We start from the raw sequence: 27,784 nt of genomic DNA, 5'->3' as shown, positions 1-27,784 counted from the left end.
AAAAGCGGTACTTGAAGAACATAGCTTTATTGAATGTAGAGTCCCGCCCCAGTGGGCGTTACCTGGGGCATCATGGTCCTGGTAGTCCGTTATCCTGTCCCCAAAGAATCAATAGTTCTCTTAACCAAGTGGCATACTCGCTTATGTCTCTGTAAAGCTCATCAAAGTGAAGGGCATGCCAACACCCCTCTCATGTTGCCTAATCTTTCCTGCGACGAAGGCACCTTTGGTCCACACGAGCGTTTCAATTCAAAAGCGCCCAGGAACGCCTGAGCAGCGTCGGGACATCCTCGCGGCCGGACGAGCCGCTTTAACATCAAAAACGCAGGGTTGCCCATAGAGGATGTCACACACCACAGGATTCCGCACAAAACATCGCAGGCGGCTTCATGGGAGAGAATGCAGCACGCGATTCAGGGCCATACGCGTTTCGGGCTTCCTCGAGCCCTTGATCACTGGCAGGTAAAGAGGCAAAAAAGCGGTACTTGAAGAACATAGCTTTATTGAATGTAGAGTCCCGCCCCAGTGGGCGTTACCTGGGGAATCATGGTCCTGGTAGTCCGTTATCCTGTCCCCAAAGACTCAATAGTTCTCTTAACCAAGTGGCATACTCGCTTATGTCTCTGTAAAGCTCATCAAAGTGAAGGGCATGCCAACACCCCTCTCATGTTGCCTAATCTTTCCTGCGACGAAGGCACCTTTGGTCCACATGAGCGTTTCAATTCAAAAGCGCCCAGGAACGCCTGAGCAGCGTCGGGACATCCTCGCGGCCGGACGAGCCGCTTTAACATCAAAAACGCAGGGTTGCCCATAGAGGATGTCACACACCACAGGATTCCGCACAAAACATCGCAGGCGGCTTCATGGGAGAGAATGCAGCACGCGATTCAGGGCCATACGCGTTTCGGGCTTCCTCGAGCCCTTGATCACTGGCAGGTAATGAGGCAAAAAAGCGGTACTTGAAGAACATAGCTTTATTGAATGTAGAGTCCCGCCCCAGTGGGCGTTACCTGGGGCATCATGGTCCTGGTAGTCCGTTATCCTGTCCCCAAAGAATCAATAGTTCTCTTAACCAAGTGGCATACTCGCTTATGTCTCTGTAAAGCTCATCAAAGTGAAGGGCATGCCAACACCCCTCTCATGTTGCCTAATCTTTCCTGCGACGAAGGCACCTTTGGTCCACATGAGCGTTTCAATTCAAAAGCGCCCAGGAACGCCTGAGCAGCGTCGGGACATCCTCGCGGCCGGACGAGCCGCTTTAACATCAAAAACGCAGGGTTGCCCATAGAGGATGTCACACACCACAGGATTCCGCACAAAACATCGCAGGCGGCTTCATGGGAGAGAATGCAGCACGCGATTCAGGGCCATACGCGTTTCGGGCTTCCTCGAGCCCTTGATCACTGGCAGGTAATGAGGCAAAAAAGCGGTACTTGAAGAACATAGCTTTATTGAATGTAGAGTCCCGCCCCAGTGGGCATTACCTGGGGCATCATGGTCCTGGTAGTCCGTTATCCTGTCCCCAAAGACTCAATAGTTCTCTTAACCAAGTGGCATACTCGCTTATGTCTCTGTAAAGCTCATCAAAGTGAAGGGCATGCCAACACCCCTCTCATGTTGCCTAATCTTTCCTGCGACGAAGGCACCTTTGGTCCACACGAGCGTTTCAATTCAAAAGCGCCCAGGAACGCCTGAGCAGCGTCTGGACATCCTCGCGGCCGGACGAGCCGCTTTAACATCAAAAACGCAGGGTTGCCCATAGAGGATGTCACACACCACAGGATTCCGCACAAAACATCGCAGGCTGCTTCATGGGAGAGAATGCAGCACACGATTCAGGGCCATACGCGTTTCGGGCTTCCTCGAGCCCTTGATCACTGGCAGGTAATGAGGCAAAAAAGCGGTACTTGAAGAACATAGCTTTATTGAATGTAGAGTCCCGCCCCAGTGGGCGTTACCTGGGGCATCATGGTCCTGGTAGTCCGTTATCCTGTCCCCAAAGACTCAATAGTTCTCTTAACCAAGTGGCATACTCGCTTATGTCTCTGTAAAGCTCATCAAAGTGAAGGGCATGCCAACACCCCTCTCATGTTGCCTAATCTTTCCTGCGACGAAGGCACCTTTGGTCCACACGAGCGTTTCAATTCAAAAGCGCCCAGGAACGCCTGAGCAGCGTCGGGACATCCTCGCGGCCGGACGAGCCGCTTTAACATCAAAAACGCAGGGTTGCCCATAGAGGATGTCACACACCACAGGATTCCGCACAAAACATCGCAGGCGGCTTCATGGGAGAGAATGCAGCACGCGATTCAGGGCCATACGCGTTTCGGGCTTCCTCGAGCCCTTGATCACTGGCAGGTAATGAGGCAAAAAAGCGGTACTTGAAGAACATAGCTTTATTGAATGTAGAGTCCCGCCCCAGTGGGCATTACCTGGGGCATCATGGTCCTGGTAGTCCGTTATCCTGTCCCCAAAGACTCAATAGTTCTCTTAACCAAGTGGCATACTCGCTTATGTCTCTGTAAAGCTCATCAAAGTGAAGGGCATGCCAACACCCCTCTCATGTTGCCTAATCTTTCCTGCGACGAAGGCACCTTTGGTCCACACGAGCGTTTCAATTCAAAAGCGCCCAGGAACGCCTGAGCAGCGTCGGGACATCCTTGCGGCCGGACGAGCCGCTTTAACATCAAAAACGCAGGGTTGCCCATAGAGGATGTCACACACCACAGGATTCCGCACAAAACATCGCAGGCGGCTTCATGGGAGAGAATGCAGCACGCGATTCAGGGCCATACGCGTTTTGGGCTTCCTCGAGCCCTTGATCACTGGCAGGTAATGAGGCAAAAAAGCGGTACTTGAAGAACATAGCTTTATTGAATGTAGAGTCCCGCCCCAGTGGGCGTTACCTGGGGCATCATGGTCCTGGTAGTCCGTTATCCTGTCCCCAAAGACTCAATAGTTCTCTTAACCAAGTGGCATACTCGCTTATGTCTCTGTAAAGCTCATCAAAGTGAAGGGCATGCCAACACCCCTCTCATGTTGCCTAATCTTTCCTGCGACGAAGGCACCTTTGGTCCACACGAGCGTTTCAATTCAAAAGCGCCCAGGAACGCCTGAGCAGCGTCGGGACATCCTCGCGGCCGGACGAGCCGCTTTAACATCAAAAACGCAGGGTTGCCCATAGAGGATGTCACACACCACAGGATTCCGCACAAAACATCGCAGGCGGCTTCATGGGAGAGAATGCAGCACGCGATTCAGGGCCATACGCGTTTCGGGCTTCCTCGAGCCCTTGATCACTGGCAGGTAATGAGGCAAAAAAGCGGTACTTGAAGAACATAGCTTTATTGAATGTAGAGTCCCGCCCCAGTGGGCGTTACCTGGGGCATCATGGTCCTGGTAGTCCGTTATCCTGTCCCCAAAGACTCAATAGTTCTCTTAACCAAGTGGCATACTCGCTTATGTCTCTGTAAAGCTCATCAAAGTGAAGGGCATGCCAACACCCCTCTCATGTTGCCTAATCTTTCCTGCGACGAAGGCACCTTTGGTCCACACGAGCGTTTCAATTCAAAAGCGCCCAGGAACGCCTGAGCAGCGTCGGGACATCCTCGCGGCCGGACGAGCCGCTTTAACATCAAAAACGCAGGGTTGCCCATAGAGGATGTCACACACCACAGGATTCCGCACAAAACATCGCAGGCGGCTTCATGGGAGAGAATGCAGCACGCGATTCAGGGCCATACGCGTTTCGGGCTTCCTCGAGCCCTTGATCACTGGCAGGTAATGAGGCAAAAAAGCGGTACTTGAAGAAAATAGCTTTATTGAATGTAGAGTCCCGCCCCAGTGGGCGTTACCTGGGGCATCATGGTCCTGGTAGTCCGTTATCCTGTCCCCAAAGACTCAATAGTTCTCTTAACCAAGTGGCATACTCGCTTATGTCTCTGTAAAGCTCATCAAAGTGAAGGGCATGCCAACACCCCTCTCATGTTGCCTAATCTTTCCTGCGACGAAGGCACCTTTGGTCCACACGAGCGTTTCAATTCAAAAGCGCCCAGGAACGCCTGAGCAGCGTCGGGACATCCTCGCGGCCGGACGAGCCGCTTTAACATCAAAAACGCAGGGTTGCCAATAGAGGATGTCACACACCACAGGATTCCGCACAAAACATCGCAGGCGGCTTCATGGGAGAGAATGCAGCACGCGAATCAGGGCCATACGCGTTTCGGGCTTCCTCGAGCCCTTGATCACTGGCAGGTAATGAGGCAAAAAAGCGGTACTTGAAGAACATAGCTTTATTGAATGTAGAGTCCCGCCCCAGTGGGCGTTACCTGGGGCATCATGGTCCTGGTAGTCCGTTATCCTGTCCCCAAAGACTCAATAGTTCTCTTAACCAAGTGGCATACTCGCTTATGTCTCTGTAAAGCTCATCAAAGTGAAGGGCATGCCAACACCCCTCTCATGTTGCCTAATCTTTCCTGCGACGAAGGCACCTTTGGTCCACACAAGCGTTTCAATTCAAAAGCGCCCAGGAACGCCTGAGCAGCGTCGGGACATCCTCGCGGCCGGACGAGCCGCTTTAACATCAAAAACGCAGGGTTGCCCATAGAGGATGTCACACACCACAGGATTCCGCACAAAACATCGCAGGCGGCTTCATGGGAGAGAATGCAGCACGCGATTCAGGGCCATACGCGTTTCGGGCTTCCTCGAGCCCTTGATCACTGGCAGGTAATGAGGCAAAAAAGCGGTACTTGAAGAAAATAGCTTTATTGAATGTAGAGTCCCGCCCCAGTGGGCGTTACCTGGGGCATCATGGTCCTGGTAGTCCGTTATCCTGTCCCCAAAGACTCAATAGTTCTCTTAACCAAGTGGCATACTCGCTTATGTCTCTGTAAAGCTCATCAAAGTGAAGGGCATGCCAACACCCCTCTCATGTTGCCTAATCTTTCCTGCGACGAAGGCACCTTTGGTCCACACGAGCGTTTCAATTCAAAAGCGCCCAGGAACGCCTGAGCAGCGTCTGGACATCCTCGCGGCCGGACGAGCCGCTTTAACATCAAAAACGCAGGGTTGCCCATAGAGGATGTCACACACCACAGGATTCCGCACAAAACATCGCAGGCGGCTTCATGGGAGAGAATGCAACACGCGAATCAGGGCCATACGCGTTTCGGGCTTCCTCGAGCCCTTGATCACTGGCAGGTAATGAGGCAAAAAAGCGGTACTTGAAGAACATAGCTTTATTGAATGTAGAGTCCCGCCCCAGTGGGCGTTACCTGGGGCATCATGGTCCTGGTAGTCCGTTATCCTGTCCCCAAAGACTCAATAGTTCTCTTAACCAAGTGGCATACTCGCTTATGTCTCTGTAAAGCTCATCAAAGTGAAGGGCATGCCAACACCCCTCTCATGTTGCCTAATCTTTCCTGTGACGAAGGCACCTTTGGTCCACACAAGCGTTTCAATTCAAAAGCGCCCAGGAACGCCTGAGCAGCGTCGGGACATCCTCGCGGCCGGACGAGCCGCTTTAACATCAAAAACGCAGGGTTGCCCATAGAGGATGTCACACACCACAGGATTCCGCACAAAACATCGCAGGCGGCTTCATGGGAGAGAATGCAGCACGCGATTCAGGGCCATACGCGTTTCGGGCTTCCTCGAGCCCTTGATCACTGGCAGGTAATGAGGCAAAAAAGCGGTACTTGAAGAACATAGCTTTCTTGAATGTAGAGTCCCGCCCCAGTGGGCGTTACCTGGGGCATCATGGTCCTGGTAGTCCGTTATCCTGTCCCCAAAGACTCAATAGTTCTCTTAACCAAGTGGCATACTCGCTTATGTCTCTGTAAAGCTCATCAAAGTGAAGGGCATGCCAACACCCCTCTCATGTTGCCTAATCTTTCCTGCGACGAAGGCACCTTTGGTCCACACAAGCGTTTCAATTCAAAAGCACCCAGGAACGCCTGAGCAGCGTCGGGACATCCTCGCGGCCGGACGAGCCGCTTTAACATCAAAAACGCAGGGTTGCCCATAGAGGATGTCACACACCACAGGATTCCGCACAAAACATCGCAGGCGGCTTCATGGGAGAGAATGCAGCACGCGATTCAGGGCCATACGCGTTTCGGGCTTCCTCGAGCCCTTGATCACTGGCAGGTAATGAGGCAAAAAAGCGGTACTTGAAGAAAATAGCTTTATTGAATGTAGAGTCCCGCCCCAGTGGGCGTTACCTGGGGCATCATGGTCCTGGTAGTCCGTTATCCTGTCCCCAAAGACTCAATAGTTCTCTTAACCAAGTGGCATACTCGCTTATGTCTCTGTAAAGCTCATCAAAGTGAAGGGCATGCCAACACCCCTCTCATGTTGCCTAATCTTTCCTGCGACGAAGGCACCTTTGGTCCACACGAGCGTTTCAATTCAAAAGCGCCCAGGAACGCCTGAGCAGCGTCGGGACATCCTCGCGGCCGGACGAGCCGCTTTAACATCAAAAACGCAGGGTTGCCCATAGAGGATGTCACACACCACAGGATTCCGCACAAAACATCGCAGGCGGCTTCATGGGAGAGAATGCAACACGCGAATCAGGGCCATACGCGTTTCGGGCTTCCTCGAGCCCTTGATCACTGGCAGGTAATGAGGCAAAAAAGCGGTACTTGAAGAACATAGCTTTATTGAATGTAGAGTCCCGCCCCAGTGGGCGTTACCTGGGGCATCATGGTCCTGGTAGTCCGTTATCCTGTCCCCAAAGACTCAATAGTTCTCTTAACCAAGTGGCATACTCGCTTATGTCTCTGTAAAGCTCATCAAAGTGAAGGGCATGCCAACACCCCTCTCATGTTGCCTAATCTTTCCTGTGACGAAGGCACCTTTGGTCCACACAAGCGTTTCAATTCAAAAGCGCCCAGGAACGCCTGAGCAGCGTCGGGACATCCTCGCGGCCGGACGAGCCGCTTTAACATCAAAAACGCAGGGTTGCCCATAGAGGATGTCACACACCACAGGATTCCGCACAAAACATCGCAGGCGGCTTCATGGGAGAGAATGCAGCACGCGATTCAGGGCCATACGCGTTTCGGGCTTCCTCGAGCCCTTGATCACTGGCAGGTAATGAGGCAAAAAAGCGGTACTTGAAGAACATAGCTTTCTTGAATGTAGAGTCCCGCCCCAGTGGGCGTTACCTGGGGCATCATGGTCCTGGTAGTCCGTTATCCTGTCCCCAAAGACTCAATAGTTCTCTTAACCAAGTGGCATACTCGCTTATGTCTCTGTAAAGCTCATCAAAGTGAAGGGCATGCCAACACCCCTCTCATGTTGCCTAATCTTTCCTGCGACGAAGGCACCTTTGGTCCACACAAGCGTTTCAATTCAAAAGCACCCAGGAACGCCTGAGCAGCGTCGGGACATCCTCGCGGCCGGACGAGCCGCTTTAACATCAAAAACGCAGGGTTGCCCATAGAGGATGTCACACACCACAGGATTCCGCACAAAACATCGCAGGCGGCTTCATGGGAGGGAATGCAGCACGCGATTCAGGGCCATACGCGTTTCGGGCTTCCTCGAGCCCTTGATCACTGGCAGGTAATGAGGCAAAAAAGCGGTACTTGAAGAACATAGCTTTATTGAATGTAGAGTCCCGCCCCAATGGGCGTTACCTGGGGCATCATGGTCCTGGTAGTCCGTTATCCTGTCCCCAAAGACTCAATAGTTCTCTTAACCAAGTGGCATACTCGCTTATGTCTCTGTAAAGCTCATCAAAGTGAAGGGCATGCCAACACCCCTCTCATGTTGCCTAATCTTTCCTGCGACGAAGGCACCTTTGGTCCACACGAGCGTTTCAATTCAAAAGCGCCCAGGAACGCCTGAGCAGCGTCGGGACATCCTCGCGGCCGGACGAGCCGCTTTAACATCAAAAACGTAGGGTTGCCCTTAGAGGATGTCACACACCACAGGATTCCGCACAAAACATCGCAGGCGGCTTCATGGGAGAGAATGCAGCACGCGATTCAGGGCCATACGCGTTTCGGGCTTCCTCGAGCCCTTGATCACTGGCAGGTAATGAGGCAAAAAAGCGGTACTTGAAGAACATAGCTTTATTGAATGTAGAGTCCCGCCCCAGTGGGCGTTACCTGGGGCATCATGGTCCTGGTAGTCCGTTATCCTGTCCCCAAAGACTCAATAGTTCTCTTAACCAAGTGGCATACTCGCTTATGTCTCTGTAAAGCTCATCAAAGTGAAGGGCATGCCAACACCCCTCTCATGTTGCCTAATCTTTCCTGCGACGAAGGCACCTTTGGTCCACACGAGCGTTTCAATTCAAAAGCGCCCAGGAACGCCTGAGCAGCGTCGGGACATCCTTGCGGCCAGACGAGCCGCTTTAACATCAAAAACGCAGGGTTGCCCATAGAGGATGTCACACACCACAGGATTCCGCACAAAACATCGCAGGCGGCTTCATGGGAGAGAATGCAGCACGCGATTCAGGGCCATACGCGTTTCGGGCTTCCTCGAGCCCTTGATCACTGGCAGGTAATGAGGCAAAAAAGCGGTACTTGAAGAACATAGCTTTATTGAATGTAGAGTCCCGCCCCAGTGGGCGTTACCTGGGGCATCATGGTCCTGGTAGTCCGTTATCCTGTCCCCAAAGACTCAATAGTTCTCTTAACCAAGTGGCATACTCGCTTATGTCTCTGTAAAGCTCATCAAAGTGAAGGGCATGCCAACACCCCTCTCATGTTGCCTAATCTTTCCTGCGACGAAGGCACCTTTGGTCCACACGAGCGTTTCAATTCAAAAGCGCCCAGGAACGCCTGAGCAGCGTCGGGACATCCTCGCGGCCGGACGAGCCGCTTTAACATCAAAAACGCAGGGTTGCCCATAGAGGATGTCACACACCACAGGATTCCGCACAAAACATCGCAGGCGGCTTCATGGGAGAGAATGCAGCACGCGATTCAGGGCCATACGCGTTTCGGGCTTCCTCGAGCCCTTGATCACTGGTAGGTAATGAGGCAAAAAAGCGGTACTTGAAGAACATAGCTTTATTGAATGTAGAGTCCCGCCCCAGTGGGCGTTACCTGGGGCATCATGGTCCTGGTAGTCCGTTATCCTGTCCCCAAAGACTCAATAGTTCTCTTAACCAAGTGGCATACTCGCTTATGTCTCTGTAAAGCTCATCAAAGTGAAGGGCATGCCAACACCCCTCTCATGTTGCCTAATCTTTCCTGCGACGAAGGCACCTTTGGTCCACACGAGCGTTTCAATTCAAAAGCGCCCAGGAACGCCTGAGCAGCGTCGGGACATCCTTGCGGCCGGACGAGCCGCTTTAACATCAAAAACGCAGGGTTGCCCATAGAGGATGTCACACACCACAGGATTCCGCACAAAACATCGCAGGCGGCTTCATGGGAGAGAATGCAGCACGCGATTCAGGGCCATACGCGTTTCGGGCTTCCTCGAGCCCTTGATCACTGGCAGGTAATGAGGCAAAAAAGCGGTACTTGAAGAACATAGCTTTATTGAATGTAGAGTCCCGCCCCAGTGGGCGTTACCTGGGGCATCATGGTCCTGGTAGTCCGTTATCCTGTCCCCAAAGACTCAATAGTTCTCTTAACCAAGTGGCATACTCGCTTATGTCTCTGTAAAGCTCATCAAAGTGAAGGGCATGCCAACACCCCTCTCATGTTGCCTAATCTTTCCTGCGACGAAGGCACCTTTGGTCCACACAAGCGTTTCAATTCAAAAGCGCCCAGGAACGCCTGAGCAGCGTCGGGACATCCTCGCGGCCGGACGAGCCGCTTTAACATCAAAAACGCAGGGTTGCCCATAGAGGATGTCACACACCACAGGATTCCGCACAAAACATCGCAGGCGGCTTCATGGGAGAGAATGCAGCACGTGATTCAGGGCCATACGCGTTTCGGGCTTCCTCGAGCCCTTGATCACTGGTAGGTAATGAGGCAAAAAAGCGGTACTTGAAGAACATAGCTTTATTGAATGTAGAGTCCCGCCCCAGTGGGCGTTACCTGGGGCATCATGGTCCTGGTAGTCCGTTATCCTGTCCCCAAAGACTCAATAGTTCTCTTAACCAAGTGGCATACTCGCTTATGTCTCTGTAAAGCTCATCAAAGTGAAGGGCATGCCAACACCCCTCTCATGTTGCCTCATCTTTCCTGCGACGAAGGCACCTTTAGTCCACACGAGCGTTTCAATTCAAAAGCGACCAGGAACGCCTGAGCAGCGTCGGGACATCCTCGCGGCCGGACGAGCCGCTTTAACATCAAAAACGCAGGGTTGCCCATAGAGGATGTCACACACCACAGGATTCCGCACAAAACATCGCAGGCGGCTTCATGGGAGAGAATGCAGCACGCGATTCAGGGCCATACGCGTTTCGGGCTTCCTCGAGCCCTTGATCACTGGCAGGTAATGAGGCAAAAAAGCGGTACTTGAAGAACATAGCTTTATTGAATGTAGAGTCCCGCCCCAGTGGGCGTTACCTGGGGCATCATGGTCCTGGTAGTCCGTTATCCTGTCCCCAAAGACTCAATAGTTCTCTTAACCAAGTGGCATACTCCCTTATGTCTCTGTAAAGCTCATCAAAGTGAAGGGCATGCCAACACCCCTCTCATGTTGCCTAATCTTTCCTGCGACGAAGGCACCTTTGGTCCACACGAGCGTTTCAATCCAAAAGCGCCCAGGAACGCCTGAGCAGCGTCGGGACATCCTCGCGGCCGGACGAGCCGCTTTAACATCAAAAACGCAGGGTTGCCCATAGAGGATGTCACACACCACAGGATTCCGCACAAAACATCGCAGGCGGCTTCATGGGAGAGAATGCAGCACGCGATTCAGGGCCATACGCGTTTCGGGCTTCCTCGAGCCCTTGATCACTGGCAGGTAATGAGGCAAAAAAGCGGTACTTGAAGAACATAGCTTTATTGAATGTAGAGTCCCGCCCCAGTGGGCGTTACCTGGGGCATCATGGTCCTGGTAGTCCGTTATCCTGTCCCCAAAGACTCAATAGTTCTCTTAACCAAGTGAGCCACTGGAAGATATTGGCAACCCAGCAGCGCTGCTTACTTCTTCCAACCATTCGGGATGATATTTTTAAACGGAGTCACAGATGTACCCACTGGGGTTGTGCACGGAGTTTGGCTATAAGAACAGCAACTACCATAATGCTTTGCCACAGCCCACATGGGCGGGACTCAAATAATTAAATAAAACACGTGCATGTAATCAAGCAGACTGTTTCCCGTTTGTGCAGCCAGTGACCAAGGGCGCAGAGACGCTCGAAACGCATATGGCACCACAGGAGAGGAGCGAGACAGGCTGTGAAGCTGCTGCCAGTGACACGTGTGTGTGAACCCCTTCGTGTGTAGCATTCCTACGAGGGCAACCTTTTTTGTGATAAAATTTGTGGCCAGTCCAGCCACGGGAATGCTCCACCGCTGCTTTAGGCGGATCTCTACTGTTCAAGGAATTCGAGCAGTGTGGAGAACGAGGGGGGCCTGAGCCACTGGAAGATATTGGCAACCCAGCAGCGCTGCTTACTTCTTCCAACCACTTGGGATGATATTTTTAAACGGAGTCACAGATGTACCCACTGGGGTTGTGCACGGAGTTTGGCTATAAGAACAGCAACTACCATAATGCTTTGCCACAGCCCACATGGGCGGGACTCAAATAATTAAATAAAACACGTGCATGTAATCAAGCAGACTGTTTCCCGTTTGTGCAGCCAGTGACCATGGGCGCAGAGACGCTCGAAACGCGTATGGCACCACAGGAGAGGAGCGAGACAGGCTGTGAAGCTGCTGCCAGTGACACGTGTGTGTGAACCCCTTCGTGTGTAGCATTCCTACGAGGGCAACCTTTTTTGTGATAAAATTTGTGGCCAGTCCAGCCACGGGAATGCTCCACCGCTGCTTTAGGCGGATCTCTACTGTTCAAGGAATTCGTGCAGTGTGGAGAACGAGGGGGGCCTGAGCCACTGGAAGATATTGGCAACCCAGCAGCGCTGCTTACTTCTTCCAACCACTTGGGATGATATTTTTAAACGGAGTCACAGATGTACCCACTGGGGTTGTGCATGGAGTTTGGCTATAAGAACAGCAACTACCATAATGCTTTGCCACAGCCCACATGGGCGGGACTCAAATAATTAAATAAAGCACGTGCATGTAATCAAGCAGACTGTTTCCCGTTTGTGCAGCCAGTGACCAAGGGCGCAGAGACGCTCGAAACGCATATGGCACCACAGGAGAGGAGCGAGACAGGCTGTGAAGCTGCTGCCAGTGACACGTGTGTGTGAACCCCTTCGTGTGTAGCATTCCTACGAGGGCAACCTTTTTTGTGATAAAATTTGTGGCCAGTCCAGCCACGGGAATGCTCCACCGCTGCTTTAGGCGGATCTCTACTGTTCAAGGAATTCGAGCAGTGTGGAGAACGAGGGGGGCCTGAGCCACTGGAAGATATTGGCAACCCAGCAGTGCTGCTTACTTCTTCCAACCACTTGGGATGATATTTTTAAACGGAGTCACAGATGTACCCACTGGGGTTGTGCACGGAGTTTGGCTATAAGAACAGCAACTACCATAATGCTTTGCCACAGCCCACATGGGCGGGACTCAAATAATTAAATAAAACACGTGCATGTAATCAAGCAGACTGTTTCCCGTTTGTGCAGCCAGTGACCAAGGGCGCAGAGACGCTCGAAACGCGTATGGCACCACAGGAGAGGAGCGAGACAGGCTGTGAAGCTGCTGCCAGTGACACGTGTGTGTGAACCCCTTCGTGTGTAGCATTCCTACGAGGGCAACCTTTTTTGTGATAAAATTTGTGGCCAGTCCAGCCACGGGAATGCTCCACCGCTGCTTTAGGCGGATCTCTACTGTTCAAGGAATTCGAGCAGTGTGGAGAACGAGGGGGGCCTGAGCCATTGGAAGATATTGGCAACCCAGCAGCGCTGCTTACTTCTTCCAACCACTTGGGATGATATTTTTAAACGGAGTCACAGATGTACCCACTGGGGTTGTGCACGGAGTTTGGCTATAAGAACAGCAACTACCATAATGCTTTGCCACAGCCCACATGGGCGGGACTCAAATAATTAAATAAAACACGTGCATGTAATCAAGCAGACTGTTTCCCGTTTGTGCAGCCAGTGACCAAGGGCGCAGAGACGCTCGAAACGCGTATGGCACCACAGGAGAGGAGCGAGACAGGCTGTGCAGCTGCTGCCAGTGACACGTGTGTGTGAACCCCTTCGTGTGTAGCATTCCTACGAGGGCAACCTTTTTTGTGATAAAATTTGTGGCCAGTCCAGCCACGGGAATGCTCCACCGCTGCTTTAGGCGGATCTCTACTGTTCAAGGAATTCGAGCAGTGTGGAGAACGAGGGGTGCCTGAGCCACTGGAAGATATTGGCAACCCAGAAGCGCTGCTTACTTCTTCCAACCACTTGGGATGATATTTTTAAACGGAGTCACAGATGTACCCACTGGGGTTGTGCACGGAGTTTGGCTATAAGAACAGCAACTACCATAATGCTTTGCCACAGCCCACATGGGCGGGACTCAAATAATTAAATAAAACACGTGCATGTAATCAAGCAGACTGTTTCCCGTTTGTGCAGCCAGTGACCAAGGGCGCAGAGATGCTCGAAACGCGTATGGCACCACAGGAGAGGAGCGAGACAGGCTGTGAAGCTGCTGCCAGTGACACGTGTGTGTGAACCCCTTTGTGTGTAGCGTTCCTACGAGGGCAACCTTTTTTGTGATAAAATTTGTGGCCAGTCCAGCAACGGGAATGCTCCACCGCTGCTTTAGGCGGATCTCTACTGTTCAAGGAATTCGAGCAGTGTGGAGAACGAGGGGGGCCTGAGCCACTGGAAGATATTGGCAACCCAGCAGCGCTGCTTACTTCTTCCAACCACTTGGGATGATATTTTTAAACGGAGTCACAGATGTACCCACTGGGGTTGTGCACGGAGTTTGGCTATAAGAACAGCAACTACCATAATGCTTTGCCACAGCCCACATGGGTGGGACTCAAATAATTAAATAAAACTCGTGCATGTAATCAAGCAGACTGTTTCCCGTTTGTGCAGCCAGTGACCAAGGGCGCAGAGACGCTCGAAACGCGTATGGCACCACAGGAGCGGAGCGAGACAGGCTGTGAAGCTGCTGCCAGTGACACGTGTGTGTGAACCCCTTCGTGTGTAGCATTCCTACGAGGGCAACCTTTTTTGTGATAAAATTTGTGGCCAGTCCAGCCACGGGAATGCCCCACCGCTGCTTTAGGCGGGTCTCTACTGTTCAAGGAATTCGAGCAGTGTGGAGAACGAGGGGGGCCTGAGCCACTGGAATATATTGGCAACCCAGCAGCGCTGCTTACTTCTTCCAACAACTTGGGATGATATTTTTAAACGGAGTCACAGATGTACCCACTGGGGTTGTGCACGGAGTTTGGCTATAAGAACAGCAACTACCATAATGCTTTGCCACAGCCCACATGGGGTGGGACTTAAATAATTAAATAAAACACGTGCATGTAATCAAGCAGACTGTTTCCCGTTTGTGCAGCCAGTGACCAAGGGCGCAGAGACGCTCGAAACGCGTATGGCACCACAGGAGAGGAGCGAGACAGGCTGTGAAGCTGCTGCCAGTGACACGTGTGTGTGAACCCCTTCGTGTGTAGCATTCCTACGAGGGCAACCTTTTTTGTGATAAAATTTGTGGCCAGTCCAGCCACGGGAATGCTCCACCGCTGCTTTAGGCGGATCTCTACTGTTCAAGGAATTCGAGCAGTGTGGAGAACGAGGGGGGCCTGAGCCACTGGAAGATATTGGCAACCCAGCAGCGCTGCTTACTTCTTCCAACCACTTGGGATGATATTTTTAAACGGAGTCACAGATGTACCCACTGGGGTTGTGCACGGAGTTTGGCTATAAGAACAGCAACTACCATAATGCTTTGCCACAGCCCACATGGGCGGGACTCAAATAATTAAATAAAACACGTGCATGTAATCAAGCAGACTGTTTCCCGTTTGTGCAGCCAGTGACCAAGGGCGCAGAGACGCTCGAAACGCGTATGGCACCACAGGAGAGGAGCGAGACAGGCTGTGAAGCTGCTGCCAGTGACACGTGTGTGTGAACCCCTTCGTGTGTAGCATTCCTACGAGGGCAACCTTTTTTGTGATAAAATTTGTGTTCAGTCCAGCCACGGGAATGCTCCACCGCTGCTTTAGGCGGATCTCTACTGTTCAAGGAATTCGAGCAGTGTGGAGAACGAGGGGGGCCTGAGCCACTGGAAGATATTGGCAACCCAGCAGCGCTGCTTACTTCTTCCAACCACTTGGGATGATATTTTTAAACGGAGTCACAGATGTACCCACTGGGGTTGTGCACGGAGTTTGGCTATAAGAACAGCAACTACCATAATGCTTTGCCACAGCCCACATGGGCGGGACTCAGATAATTAAATAAAACACGTGCATGTAATCAAGCAGACTGTTTCCCGTTTGTGCAGCCAGTGACCAAGGGCGCAGAGACGCTCGAAACGCGTATGGCACCACAGGAGAGGAGCGAGACAGGCTGTGAAGCTGCTGCCAGTGACACGTGTGTGTGAACCCCTTCGTGTGTAGCATTCCTACGAGGGCAACCTTTTTTTGTGATATATATATATATATATATATTTATATATATTTATATTTATATTTATATATATAGGTAGATAGATAGATAGATAGATAGATAGATAGATAGATAGATAGATAGATAGATAGATAGATAGATAGATAGATAGATAGATAGATAGATAGATAGATAGATAGATAGATAGATAGATAGATAGATAGATAGATAGATAGATAGATAGATAGATAGATAGATAGATAGATGGATGGATGGATGGATGGATGGATGGATGGATGGATGGATGGATGGATGGATGGATGGATGGATGGATGGATGGATGGATGGAGGGAGGGAGGGAGGGAGGGAGGGAGGGAGGGACGGACGGACGGACGGACGGACGGACGGACGGACAGACAGACAGACAGACAGACAGACAGACAGACAGACAGACAGACAGACAGACAGACAGACAGACAGACAGACAGACAGATAGATAGATAGATAGATAGATAGATAGATAGATAGATAGATAGATAGATAGATAGATAGATAGATAGATAGATAGATAGATAGACTACAAATATCTGGCCTCATGTACTTTGGGTGCTGATGTCTTCCAAAACATTTGTACTATAATGCAACATACCTCTTAAAATGAATGCAAATGAGGTAGGCTTGTATATACATTGAGCATTTGTAAAAAATATTCAGTTGAATTTGGATTTTTATTGCCATTTGTAAAGATTTCAAAACTTTTCACATTTTGTTTAGCAATTCAATACTATGCCATTACTATAAATACACATTCACTTATTGATTATTTGTTTTTGTTGGCTCTAGGACTCTGAACAACCTACCACTGTTAACCAGTGCTAAAGTGCACCTATGGATTTTTCAGTGAATTTCTGAGGTTTTTTAAATGCTAATTCCTAACTATAACGTGCCTGAAACCTATGGTTTTTTCTGTGAATATATATATATATATATATGTATATATTATCTACTGGCGGTCGCCAGTAGATAGTTATAGTTAGGACCCTGTTTCCATAGGAAATCCGCAACATTCTATTTGGAATAACTTTGGCGCCGGTCGATGAATCCTCGCGAAATTTTCAAAATAGGTGGGGCGCTACGCTCCGCTCCTACCCTGAAAGTCTCGGGGGGATTCGTCAAGCGGGGGCTGAGAAAAAAGGGGGGTCCCAAAACGCGTTTTTCCCATGCATTTTTCCATAGGACCTTTAGACACAGCTACAGCCCGAACGGCTGAACAGAGTTACTTGAAATTTGGCAGAGAGGTAGTCCTCAGGTCGAGGAAGTGCCTTTTGTAGGTCTGGTGTAAATCTGTTCAGTAGTTCCTGAGAAAATAGCATTTAAATCAATATATATATGTGGGCGGAGCCTAACCACACATCTCATCCTGAGATCTGATTGGCTGTCAGCACTTCATCCAAGAAGTGTTGGCAGCCATCTTGGGACCAATATACATAATAGCACCTCATTAAAAAGCATTGCAGTTAATAGAAGATTTTAAGACTTTAGTTACATTATAAATCATTTGTTGATGGTACCATACTCATTTTAGGAATTGTGGTATGTTCTAAGGTGATTTCACCATGTGAAAAAGCCTTCTGCTGGGATATCATGATTGAGAGAAAAATATTTTCTCATGCTTTTACCACAGAGGTTTGGAAGGTGATCTATAAGCTAAACTGAGAGCTTATTTTCTGTAAATTCACATTATCTTTCTCAGTCATGTGAGAATGAAGTCTGACATTCTCAGTAAAACTGTACATCCAACAAGGGCAGAGACTGTCAGTTGATTCCTTTGTGTTCTACTGCAGCTTTCCAGAGTGTTCCAAAGAACTACTAGAGCGCTAACCGTCCTACTTATGATAAATGTATGGCACACCTGAAGCCATCTTGCTTGGATTAAAGTGGTAACTCTTAAAAAATTTAATTTAAAAAGGAACAAAATGAGGGGGTTCATTTTTCCATAAAAAGTATGATTAGTGCTGCAGAAAGAAAAATTAGGGCACATTTTGAGTGACTTCTCAAATCCTGGCATGCAGACTGAAACATGCACTTTCAATACCAGCAGCAGTTTTCCCTGGTGAGCAGTAGCTTTACTACAGTGATCTAATGAGCAAAAAGAGTGCTAACATTCTGATTTTATGGCAAATGTGTGACACATTTGAATGCCTTCTTGATGGAATCAAAGTAAAAAACTGAAAGTATTTCCTACTGAGGAGACTGCAGTAAATGAGGAAATTAGGAAACTTCATAACAAATAAGTCTCCCAAGATGGCCACCAGAGACAAAAGAGCCCAAATGTAGCCCAAATATCACCCAGATGTAGCCCAAGTATAGCCCAATGACAGAATGTCCAAGAATGTTCTTAAAAACAACTAGAGCACTTACTGTCTTCATTATGACAAAAGTATGGCACACCTGAAGCCATCTTGATTGGAATAAACTGGTAACACTTAAAACATTTAATTTAAAAAGGAACACAATGAGGGGGTTCATTTTGCCATAGAAATTATGATTAATGCTGAAGAAAGAAAATGAGGGCTCATTTTGAGTGACTTCTCAAATCCTCTTCTATTTCATTAAAAAATTCTGACATGCAGACTGAAACATGCACTTTTAATACCAGGAGCAGACTTCCATGGTGAACAGTAGTTTTACTACAGTGATCTAATGAGCAACTAGAGTGCTAACATTCAGAATTCATGGCAAATGTGTGACATATCTGAATACCTTCATGATTGAATCAAAGTAAAAAACTGAAAGCATTTCCGACTGAGGAGACTGCAGTACATGAGGAAATTAGGAAACTTCATAACAAATAAATCTCCCAAGATGGCCACCGGAGACAAAAGAGCCCAAATGTAGCCCAAAATCACCCAGATATAGCCCAAATATAGCCCAATGACAGAAGTGTGCAAAACACTTATTATTTTGTGTTTTTGCAGTGTTATATAGTGCAGACTTGTCAGGTATTGGAGTGCTTTACATGAGCATTGGTTACATCACACAAGAACAAATTCATTTTGGTTGTAGACATGGGGAGACTAAGTGATTTGACCAGAATCACAGAATGTCGAGCTGAAGCAGAAACTTCAACCTGGTTCCCCAGTTGCAAAGTCTGCAGTTCTGGAAGTAACACCACATCCTCTCCCCTAAGTGCAACATTTAATCAAGTTGTCAACTAGATAAAAAACATAAAGATAACAAATAATTTAAAAGTGCTTTGTCGCTATTTGAAAACTCAGAAAATATGTCCTTATTTTAGTCTTTTAGAGCACTAACCATAATTTTGATGCCAATAAGACCCTCTCATATATGTAATTTCTAAAGGAATGCTCTAGGTATTACAGTTTTGATTACATCAAGATGATGTCAGGCGTTCCACACTTTTGTAATAAATATAGAATGTTAGCAATCTAGTTGTTCATTAGGATACTGTTGAGAGGCAGAGGCCAGGGGCACGGACTCTGAAAATTGAAGGCAGGTAGGAGGGTGCAAAGGCAACAATTTAACCACACTGAGCAGGCAGGAAGGGCCGTGGAAGCACAACAGACTATGGAGGGCAGTGGAAAGGGGGGCAGGGGCAACAAACCAACAATACAGGACTTGCAAGAGAGGCTGTTGGAGGGAAGATCTATTACGGGTCAAGGAAGCTAGGGGCGGTCCCCAGAGCCCCGGGAGCCACCACAGAACTGAGCAGGAGAGTGAGTCAGGGACAAAAGGGGCACCTTAATTTGAGCCGGGGTGCCTAGGAACGCTTGCTCCAAAAATGAAGAAAACAGACATATGAGACATGGAATTGGAGGCAGAATACAATGGCAGTTTAATGAGAAGATGCAACTTCAAAGAAACCGCAGAATAGAGACATAAAGTACAAAATACAGAATCCAGATAATCATACAGCTGTCATGATATTCTCTGTATCTCAATTAATGGACTGACAGAGAGAGAGAGAAAACACATCTATAAATGCATCATGAGAAACAAGTTACACCAAGGAAAATGTTACCTAGGGACACTCACATTTACTCTTAGAGCAAGCATTCCTGCAATTACAATACAACATCTTTTAAATGCAAAAGTAAAGAGAACAATGGTTAAACATAACATGACATTTCATATAGGTAAAATAGAATAAGATACTTCAAGCAAAGCAGAGTAAGACATTTTAAGCAAAGGAAGACAAGAGCTCCCAGTTCTTGGGGAAAACCTGCACAGCCTGTTAACCTACATACAGACGGCGAGGTTGTCCGTCGATATCTGTGGGTGCTCCCTTTTTATATCATTTTGTGGGCTCCTTTGCACGCTACATCTACCTACGTATGCTACCCAAAAGCTTCGTCTGCAGATTTTACCAGACATTTCGTCATTTACCCACTTAATGCTGACAATGGACTGGGTGAAAAGGTCAGTCTCTCAGGCCAATCGCTTATCGTAAGTTCCATAGAGCAAGCAGAAAATAATGGGTATTGTACAGGAATTCAATATATTCATGTATAAAATCTCCTCAGTTCTCCTAACTTGACGCTCTGCGGTTGCCACTTCCTTAAAAGCGGGAAACCTGCCCAGGAAGCAAGTACCAGTCCAGGATGCAGCCTACTGTATGTCGACAGCTTCAGGGGGATGTTGAACTTTGATACCGAGCACGGAGCACTCGGGTAGGGTGGGGGCTACTAGTTTGGAGCAGAAGGCCTCGCAGACCTGCCTTCAGACTGCTATACACTAAAATTGCAGAGCTATGGTCAATTTAACAAAGAGGCCTACATATTGAACAGAAGGGCCTACACAGGGGTTTTATGCTGGCTGAGTGGTAAGGATGTCTCAGGATAATTATATAGCAACACAGGACCCGCTGGTCAATTTAATACGGCCTACAAATGCGGCTGGCAGGGCAAGGACAAGGGTCTCATACTTCAGGTGTGGACAGAACGGGCCAGGGGCCCCCTGTGATACAAAATCTACCCTCCTTCAAGGCTGTGGAAATGTAATAGACCATTGTGGGCAGAAGGAAGAGGCAATGGTAGTACAACCATACATGCCAACAGACCCGATTCAGCCAGGAAACGTCCAATGTTTTTAAGCTCAAATGGGCTTTATTTGATCTGTCTCCTGTCTACAATATCCTCTTTTTCAATGTAACTCAAAGGGGAAAATCAATACCCCAGTTTTTTTTCAAAATCTCCCTCTTACCAAGTTCAAAATGTTCGCAAGTATGGTACATTGGATCATGGAAGGAAATGGGATAGGGACATGGACTTGGATAACAGAGGACAGGAGAGACATGGAGAGGTGCACCAAACTGACCCTGCAGGGCAGGCATCAGGGTTTGCAGCAGCACAATACACCACACAGGGCATGCAGGACGGGAGTGCAGCACAACAATCCATAGAAAGCAAGAGGGAGGGGACAGGACCATGCACATGGACAACAGAGAACAGAGGGGCAAGAGGCAATGGTAGCTAGCTGACCATAATGGACAGACAGGAGAGAAGGCTGCAGCATAACAGACCATAAAGGGCAGGAGGGACGGATCAGGGGCATTACAATGGAACAGACAAGCCAGGAGGGAGGGAGTAGGGGTCTGCACATGTAAACAGAGGGCTGGGGGCAAGGGGGCAGGGCAGGAGCAGCAAGATGGCCATGGAGGTCAGGCAGGATGGGCACTAGAAGCAAGACACAACATGAAGAGCAACAGTGAGACTGTGATGGCATACACACAGACCATGGAGGGAAGGTGGGAGGGGGTCAGGGGCAGCTAACTGACCACACAGGGAAGGTGGGAGGGGCCATGGCAGCACAGAAGACCATGCATGGCAAGTGGGAGGGTTAGTGGCAGCACAATGGCTATGATGGGCAAGAAGGAGGGTGCAGGGGCATGCACAAAGGACGATGGAGGATAGAAGGGAGGGTCAGGACCTGTGCACAGACAAGAAAGTTCAGGGGAAGGGGCCTCACAACAGACCACACGGGGCAGGCAGGAGGAGCAGTTGCAGCACAACAGACCAGGGAGGGCAGAAGGGTGTGGCAGTACAATGGACCATGTAGGACAGGAGGAAGAGGATAGAGGCATGGCATGTGGACAGGCAGGGTGGAGGTGGCAGGGACAGGTTACAGTCATCTGACAATGCTAGGCAGGTGGGAGGGGAGTGGCAGCTCAACAGAACACTCAGAGTAGATAGGAGTGGCAGGTCCATGGGACATGGTGGGCAAAAAGGATGGAGCAGGGGCATGCACAAAGACATCGGAGGGCAGGGGGAAGGAGAATAGGGGCAGCAAGCTAAGCACAGAGTTTAAGCAGGAGGTCAATGATGGGGCATAGAATTGGGCAATGGAGGGCAGGAGGAGTGGACTGGTACATCATACTAAATTGAGGGCAGTGGCAGCACATCAGACCATGCATGGCAGGAGGGAGGAGGCTAGTCCATGGATTCACACAACAGAGGATAGGGAGGAGGGGGATGGGGCAGCAAGCTAACTGTTCAGAGAAGGCGGGTATTAGAAACTTTATTGTTTTTAAAACATTTTGTCTGTGCAAACTACTTAAAATATGAACAAGTATGCAGCATAATCTCACTTTTATTCAGGAAGAAGAAGACGTTAGTGACTGTGACTCCGGGCTCACTTGGCAAAAACACCCCCTGACCCTCCACCCCCTATCGCAAAATGTAATGCCCGTGAAAAGGGTAGGTGAACACAGTGTTATATAGAACATAGTCCTGAGAGCACGATTGAAAATGAAAACTAGATATAGTGTATGGTATAAACTATGCACCAAAAAGTGTGATATAAGATGAACCAGGCGTGAAATATAATATGCAATACATTGTGCGCAATGACAGATTCATTGGAGAGCGCGAGATAGCACAGGCACTAGCACGTGCTATGCGATATGCGCCTTGGAGTGTAATATGCACAGGGCAGTGTTGTGTAACCTAACTAGTCTCTAAAGTTGTAATATAAAATATGTGCTGGGGAGTGTAACGTTGCATATGCACTGTGACAAAGATATGGATCCCAAATTGTAATATGTATGGCATAGCACTGTGCGTTATAACATAGGCATCGAGGAAGGCACGTTAGATGGGGCAATATAACCCGTGCGAAGACAAGTGTGGCATGACATTTTCACGGGGTGGTGTTACAGTGCACATGGGCTAGAGAGTGTCATAGCATATGCACTAGCTAGTGGAATACAATACAGAGGTGTGTGGCACTCGGCAGGCAATGGTGGGTGTAACACAGCATTGGGCTCTGTCAGGAGCGCGCTGTGACTCGCAAGTGATGTTCGTCCCCTTTCCAGAGAGTAAAATAAAAAGTATTACACATCCGGCAGTGGATGTGTGTTTTATTAACTGTGAGGGGGGTTTCTTGCATAGTTTTGGTCGAATTTTTGTCGAATCCCCTTTGAATGGCTTGGTGTGCATGTGTATTAAATGTGCCCGTCAATAGCTACCTATGTTTGTATAAATAAACGATAAGGGTGTCTACCGGGATTAGGCACGGTAGAGCATCAGACATGTCAGAGCTTCACTAGTGGTGTAAATACATTCCACGTGGATTAATTGCATGCATAGTCGCCTTTTAATGAATATCACGCAACTCGTCATGGTGATAGGTACGTACGGTTTGTCCAGCATGTCCTAGGTGTGTCTATAAATATATATTTTTTAAAAATAATAAAAAACAGTGGCCGGCCCTGGGGATTGGGGTCAAAAAAATATAATTAGGAGACAAGCCCTGGGGGATGGGGTCATCAGGGCCAATAAATTAGAATAAGAAGGGGAACCACACAGCCCCCCTTCTTAAAAAAATAAAATAAATAAAAGAGTGGCATCGTGCCGGAGGCCATGCCCCCTCCATGCAGCACTCTGCAAACGCGCCCCCAACAGGCATCTCCAGTATGCGCCAGGGAGCTGCGCTGCAGACAGGTGTTCTGAGGCCAAGCCCCTTTTTACACCTCTCTGCAACGCAGCTCTGTGGCGCTTACTGGAGGTACCTAGTGGTCTAGTGTGACCCTAGGGACCCTTAGGATTCAAGGGGACTTAATCTCTCAACTTAGAACAGCCACAGGGCGCGTTTACACAGTGGTGAAGGGAGGGGACGGGGCCTGAGGTGACGTGTGCAAACACGCACCATGGCACGTTTTAAATTGGGGATATAATTTCCCTTCAATACTGAGGGCCCCTGGGGGCTAACTAGCCCACCAAGTGCTTCCAGTAAGCGCCACTGAGCTGCATTGCAGAGAGGTGGTCCAGGCCGTGCCACTTTTTACACCTCTCTGCAACGCAGCTCTGTGGCACTTACTGGAGGTACCTAGTGGGCTAGTTGGACCCTAGGGACCCTCAGGACTCAAATGAACTTAATCTCCCAACTAAAAACGGACACAGGGCGTGTTTACACAATGGTGAAAGGAGGGGACGGGGCCTGAGTTAACGTGTGCAAAAACGCCCTGTGGCCTGTTTTAAGAGGTAGTTTTAATCCCCATGCCCTATTATATACTAGGGGCTTATAGAGGAGGTAAGGCTAATCACAGGGGGACCCCAACGCATAATGTTCCCTAGTGTATGTAGGTGTTTTCACTGTATTCTAAGTGTCTTTTAACATAGCACTGGCTCTAGGACTGGTTAGTCAGACTCAGTTACCACCAGTATCCGTCTGAAAAAGTTGAGGGTACAGGATGATTTTGCAACAAGGCTTCTTTCTGCTCTTCTTTTTGTTCTTTCTGCACGTTATCCTTCTTCCTGCACTTATCTTCGTATTTGAGGACTTCTGTTGCTTCTTTCTGCACTTCTTTTGTTTCTTTCTGTGCATTTTTTCTTCTTTCTTCACATGTCCTATCTCTGTAGGCATAGTTAGAAATTAGCATTTAAAAAACCTTTGAAATTAACAGAAAAAACCATAGGTTTAAGGCACGTTATAGTTAGGAATTAGCATTTAAAAAACCTCAGAAATTCACTGAAAAAACCATAGGTTTCAGGGGTGTTATAGTTAGCTGGACTTTTCACTTGTACAAAACCATTGAAATTCCCCCGTTATAGTTAGTTCAGCTAACTATAACTCGCGCGCCCGCAATGCACTGCTGATGACGTCACATATTACATCACTCATGACATGGTCAGTGACATCACTCATGACATCACTGATGACATCTCAAATGACATCACTGATGACATCACTGATGACATCATCCTTGTGATAGAGTGGCAGACCTCCTCTCACCCTAATATAACCTTTGATACACACATTCAAAAATAGAGACTAAAATTTTCAAAACAATGGACATACCAATACCAGTTACAACAACCTCTTCAGTAATTCTAAGATCCACATACACATCCACTCATTCACCAACAGTCCAATACAGTCACTCATACATGTACTCACTCATCATATGTACTCATACACCTATACATCCTGTTACACAATGCCACTCATCCATAGAGTTACTCACACACATAGTCACTCATGCTAATAAAGAATCAAACCTACATTTACTTGCATATACAGTTATACACCCACCACCACACTTACTTCTACGGAAACTTACACATACTTAGTCTTTTAAACAATCACTTATAGAAACACATACTTATTCATACAGGAACTCTTTCAATCTCTCACTCTCACATATACTCACATATATACACCAATAGTCACATATACTAGTTTAAAACATATGTAGTTACTCATAAAGACACTATTGAGACGGTCATTCACTCACTAACACACCCATACACACACTCATCCACCCATACAGTCCTGCACACATACTGTGTTCAACACATACAAACAGTGAGTCACTCATTCATGCACCTATGCACTACGTAATACCCCCACCGAACCATGCAGACACTCAGACTGATACTCAAAAAACCAACTAATAACCTATATAGACACCCATGTAGCTACTCACCAACCCATGCAGCCACTTATACACAAAGTGAGAGACTGATACAGATATTTACATATTTAAACATTACTCACTAAGCCATGTATTCACTATGATACACTTAATCAGTCAGTTACACAATCAATTTTTCAAAAACAAATCATCCATTTAGACACTTATATACCCATTTATTCTTCCATCGACCTTGAGATATACATATATAAAACATATTTAATTTTCAGAATAACACACATTCACTGGATGATGTCATCAGTGATGTCATTAGTGATGTCATTTGAGATGTCATCAGTGATGTCATGAGTGATGTCACTGACCATGTCATGAGTGATGTAATATGTGGCGTCATCAGCAGTGCATTGCGGGCGCGCGAGTTATAGTTAGCTGAACTAACTATAACGGGGGAATTTCAATGGTTTTGTACAAGTGAAAAGTCCAGCTAACTATAACACCCCTGAAACCTATGGTTTTTTCAGTGAATTATATATATATATATATACATATTACCTACTGGCGGTCGCCAGTAGGTAGTTATAGTTAGGACCCTGTTTCCATAGGAAAACCGCAACATTCTATTTGGAATAACTTTGGCGCCGGTCGACGAATCATCGCGAAATTTTCAAAACTAATGGGGCGCTACGCTCCGCTCCTACCCTGAAAGTCTCGGGGGGATTCGTCAAGCGGGGGCTGAGATAAAAGGGGGGTCCCAAAACGCGTTTTTCCCATGCATTTTTCCATAGGACCTTTAGTCGAAGGTACAGCCCGAACGGCTGAACAGAATTACTTGAAATTTGGCAGAGAGGTAGTCCTCAGGTCAAGGAAGTGCCTTTTGTAGGTTTGGTGTAAATCTGTTCAGTAGATTCTGAGAAAATAGCCATTAAATCAATATATATATCTGAGCCAGCTTACGGTGCGCTTACGGTGCGCTTACCGTACGCGTACGGTGACGTGCGCGAGCGCGATTCTGATTGGCTGTTAGATCTTAGTAAACATTCGAATCGGTCGAAACCAGGAAGCGGCGGCCGCCATTTCGTTTGTTTCACTCAGAAAAAAAAGGGTGAAAACTTGAAAAGGGGACAAGGAAGAGAGTTACAGACCCCCTAACATTTGAAAGGGGGTCAAAGAAGGACAGAAAAGTACAAAAAAAACATTTATTAATTTTAAAAAAAAATCGCGGGGTACGCGTACGGTAAGCTCACCGTACGCGTACGGTAAAAAAAAAAAAAAAAATGAAATTAAATGCAGATTTAAGTGTTTAGATATTAGGGGGCTCTAAAAAGAGCCGTTGTGTTTATTGTGATTTTTTAGTGGTACCTACAAGTAAGTACCGATGCAGAGTCTAAGGTTCAAGAGGAAGACTCTGTTCCCTTCATCAGTGAAGTGTACACCATCTCCTCTATAAATGTCTTGCATGTCGTAACGCAAGTTGTTGTGGTAAATGGAACCCATACCATAGTCACGGAGGAAAGCAGAAACAGATTTGTTGACGTGCTTTCTTGCTTTGCCAATCTGTGGACAGAAATGATTGGACCAGTTCCATTTTTGCCTTTGGCATATGTTAGAAAAAACAAAGGCAGTTTTAGGGAAAAGTGAAAACAGTTGTGCAAAGGTCTCCTTCATAAGCATTTCCAGACCTACCCCAGTCAAAGTGCCTAGGTCATTGCCACCACAGTGCACTATTATGAGATCAGGGTGTTGGATTTGCATGAAGGATTTCACCAATGGCATCAATTGGTGCCACTTTAACCCTCTCTGACCAATCCATTTAATGTCTACATTTGGCAAAGCAAGGTCTCTCACCATACCTGTTTTCTCTGCATACTTTTCACTCCAGAATACATAGCTGTGACCTACAATCCACACTGTGAACATCTTCAAAGGAGATCTGGATGCACTCAGGAGGTGTCTTTCAGAAGAATGGCAAAAAGAAATGAAAGACAGTTTGGAAATGGAGGCATACATATTTTTTTTAAATAAAATGAACTCATTGGCTGTTTCATACCATTCTACACTAAAAACTAGGCTGTGTGTGTAAATATATAGAAGCATGATTTGTATTGGTACAGAAAAATGTGTTACCAAAGAACATTAGTATGGATTTGCTGTTAGGTTAGAAAAGTCAAGCACTCTTGCTCATTGAAAATGAAACATTGTGTGGCGAACTTCTGACCTGACTGTAGATAGCAGTGTTCCATGAGCTGTTGCTATGGTAG

Source organism: Triturus cristatus, chromosome 6 (assembly GCF_964204655.1).
Source record: "Triturus cristatus chromosome 6, aTriCri1.1, whole genome shotgun sequence".
NCBI classification, from domain to species: domain Eukaryota; kingdom Metazoa; phylum Chordata; class Amphibia; order Caudata; family Salamandridae; genus Triturus; species Triturus cristatus.
This window is presented reverse-complemented; position numbering follows the sequence as displayed.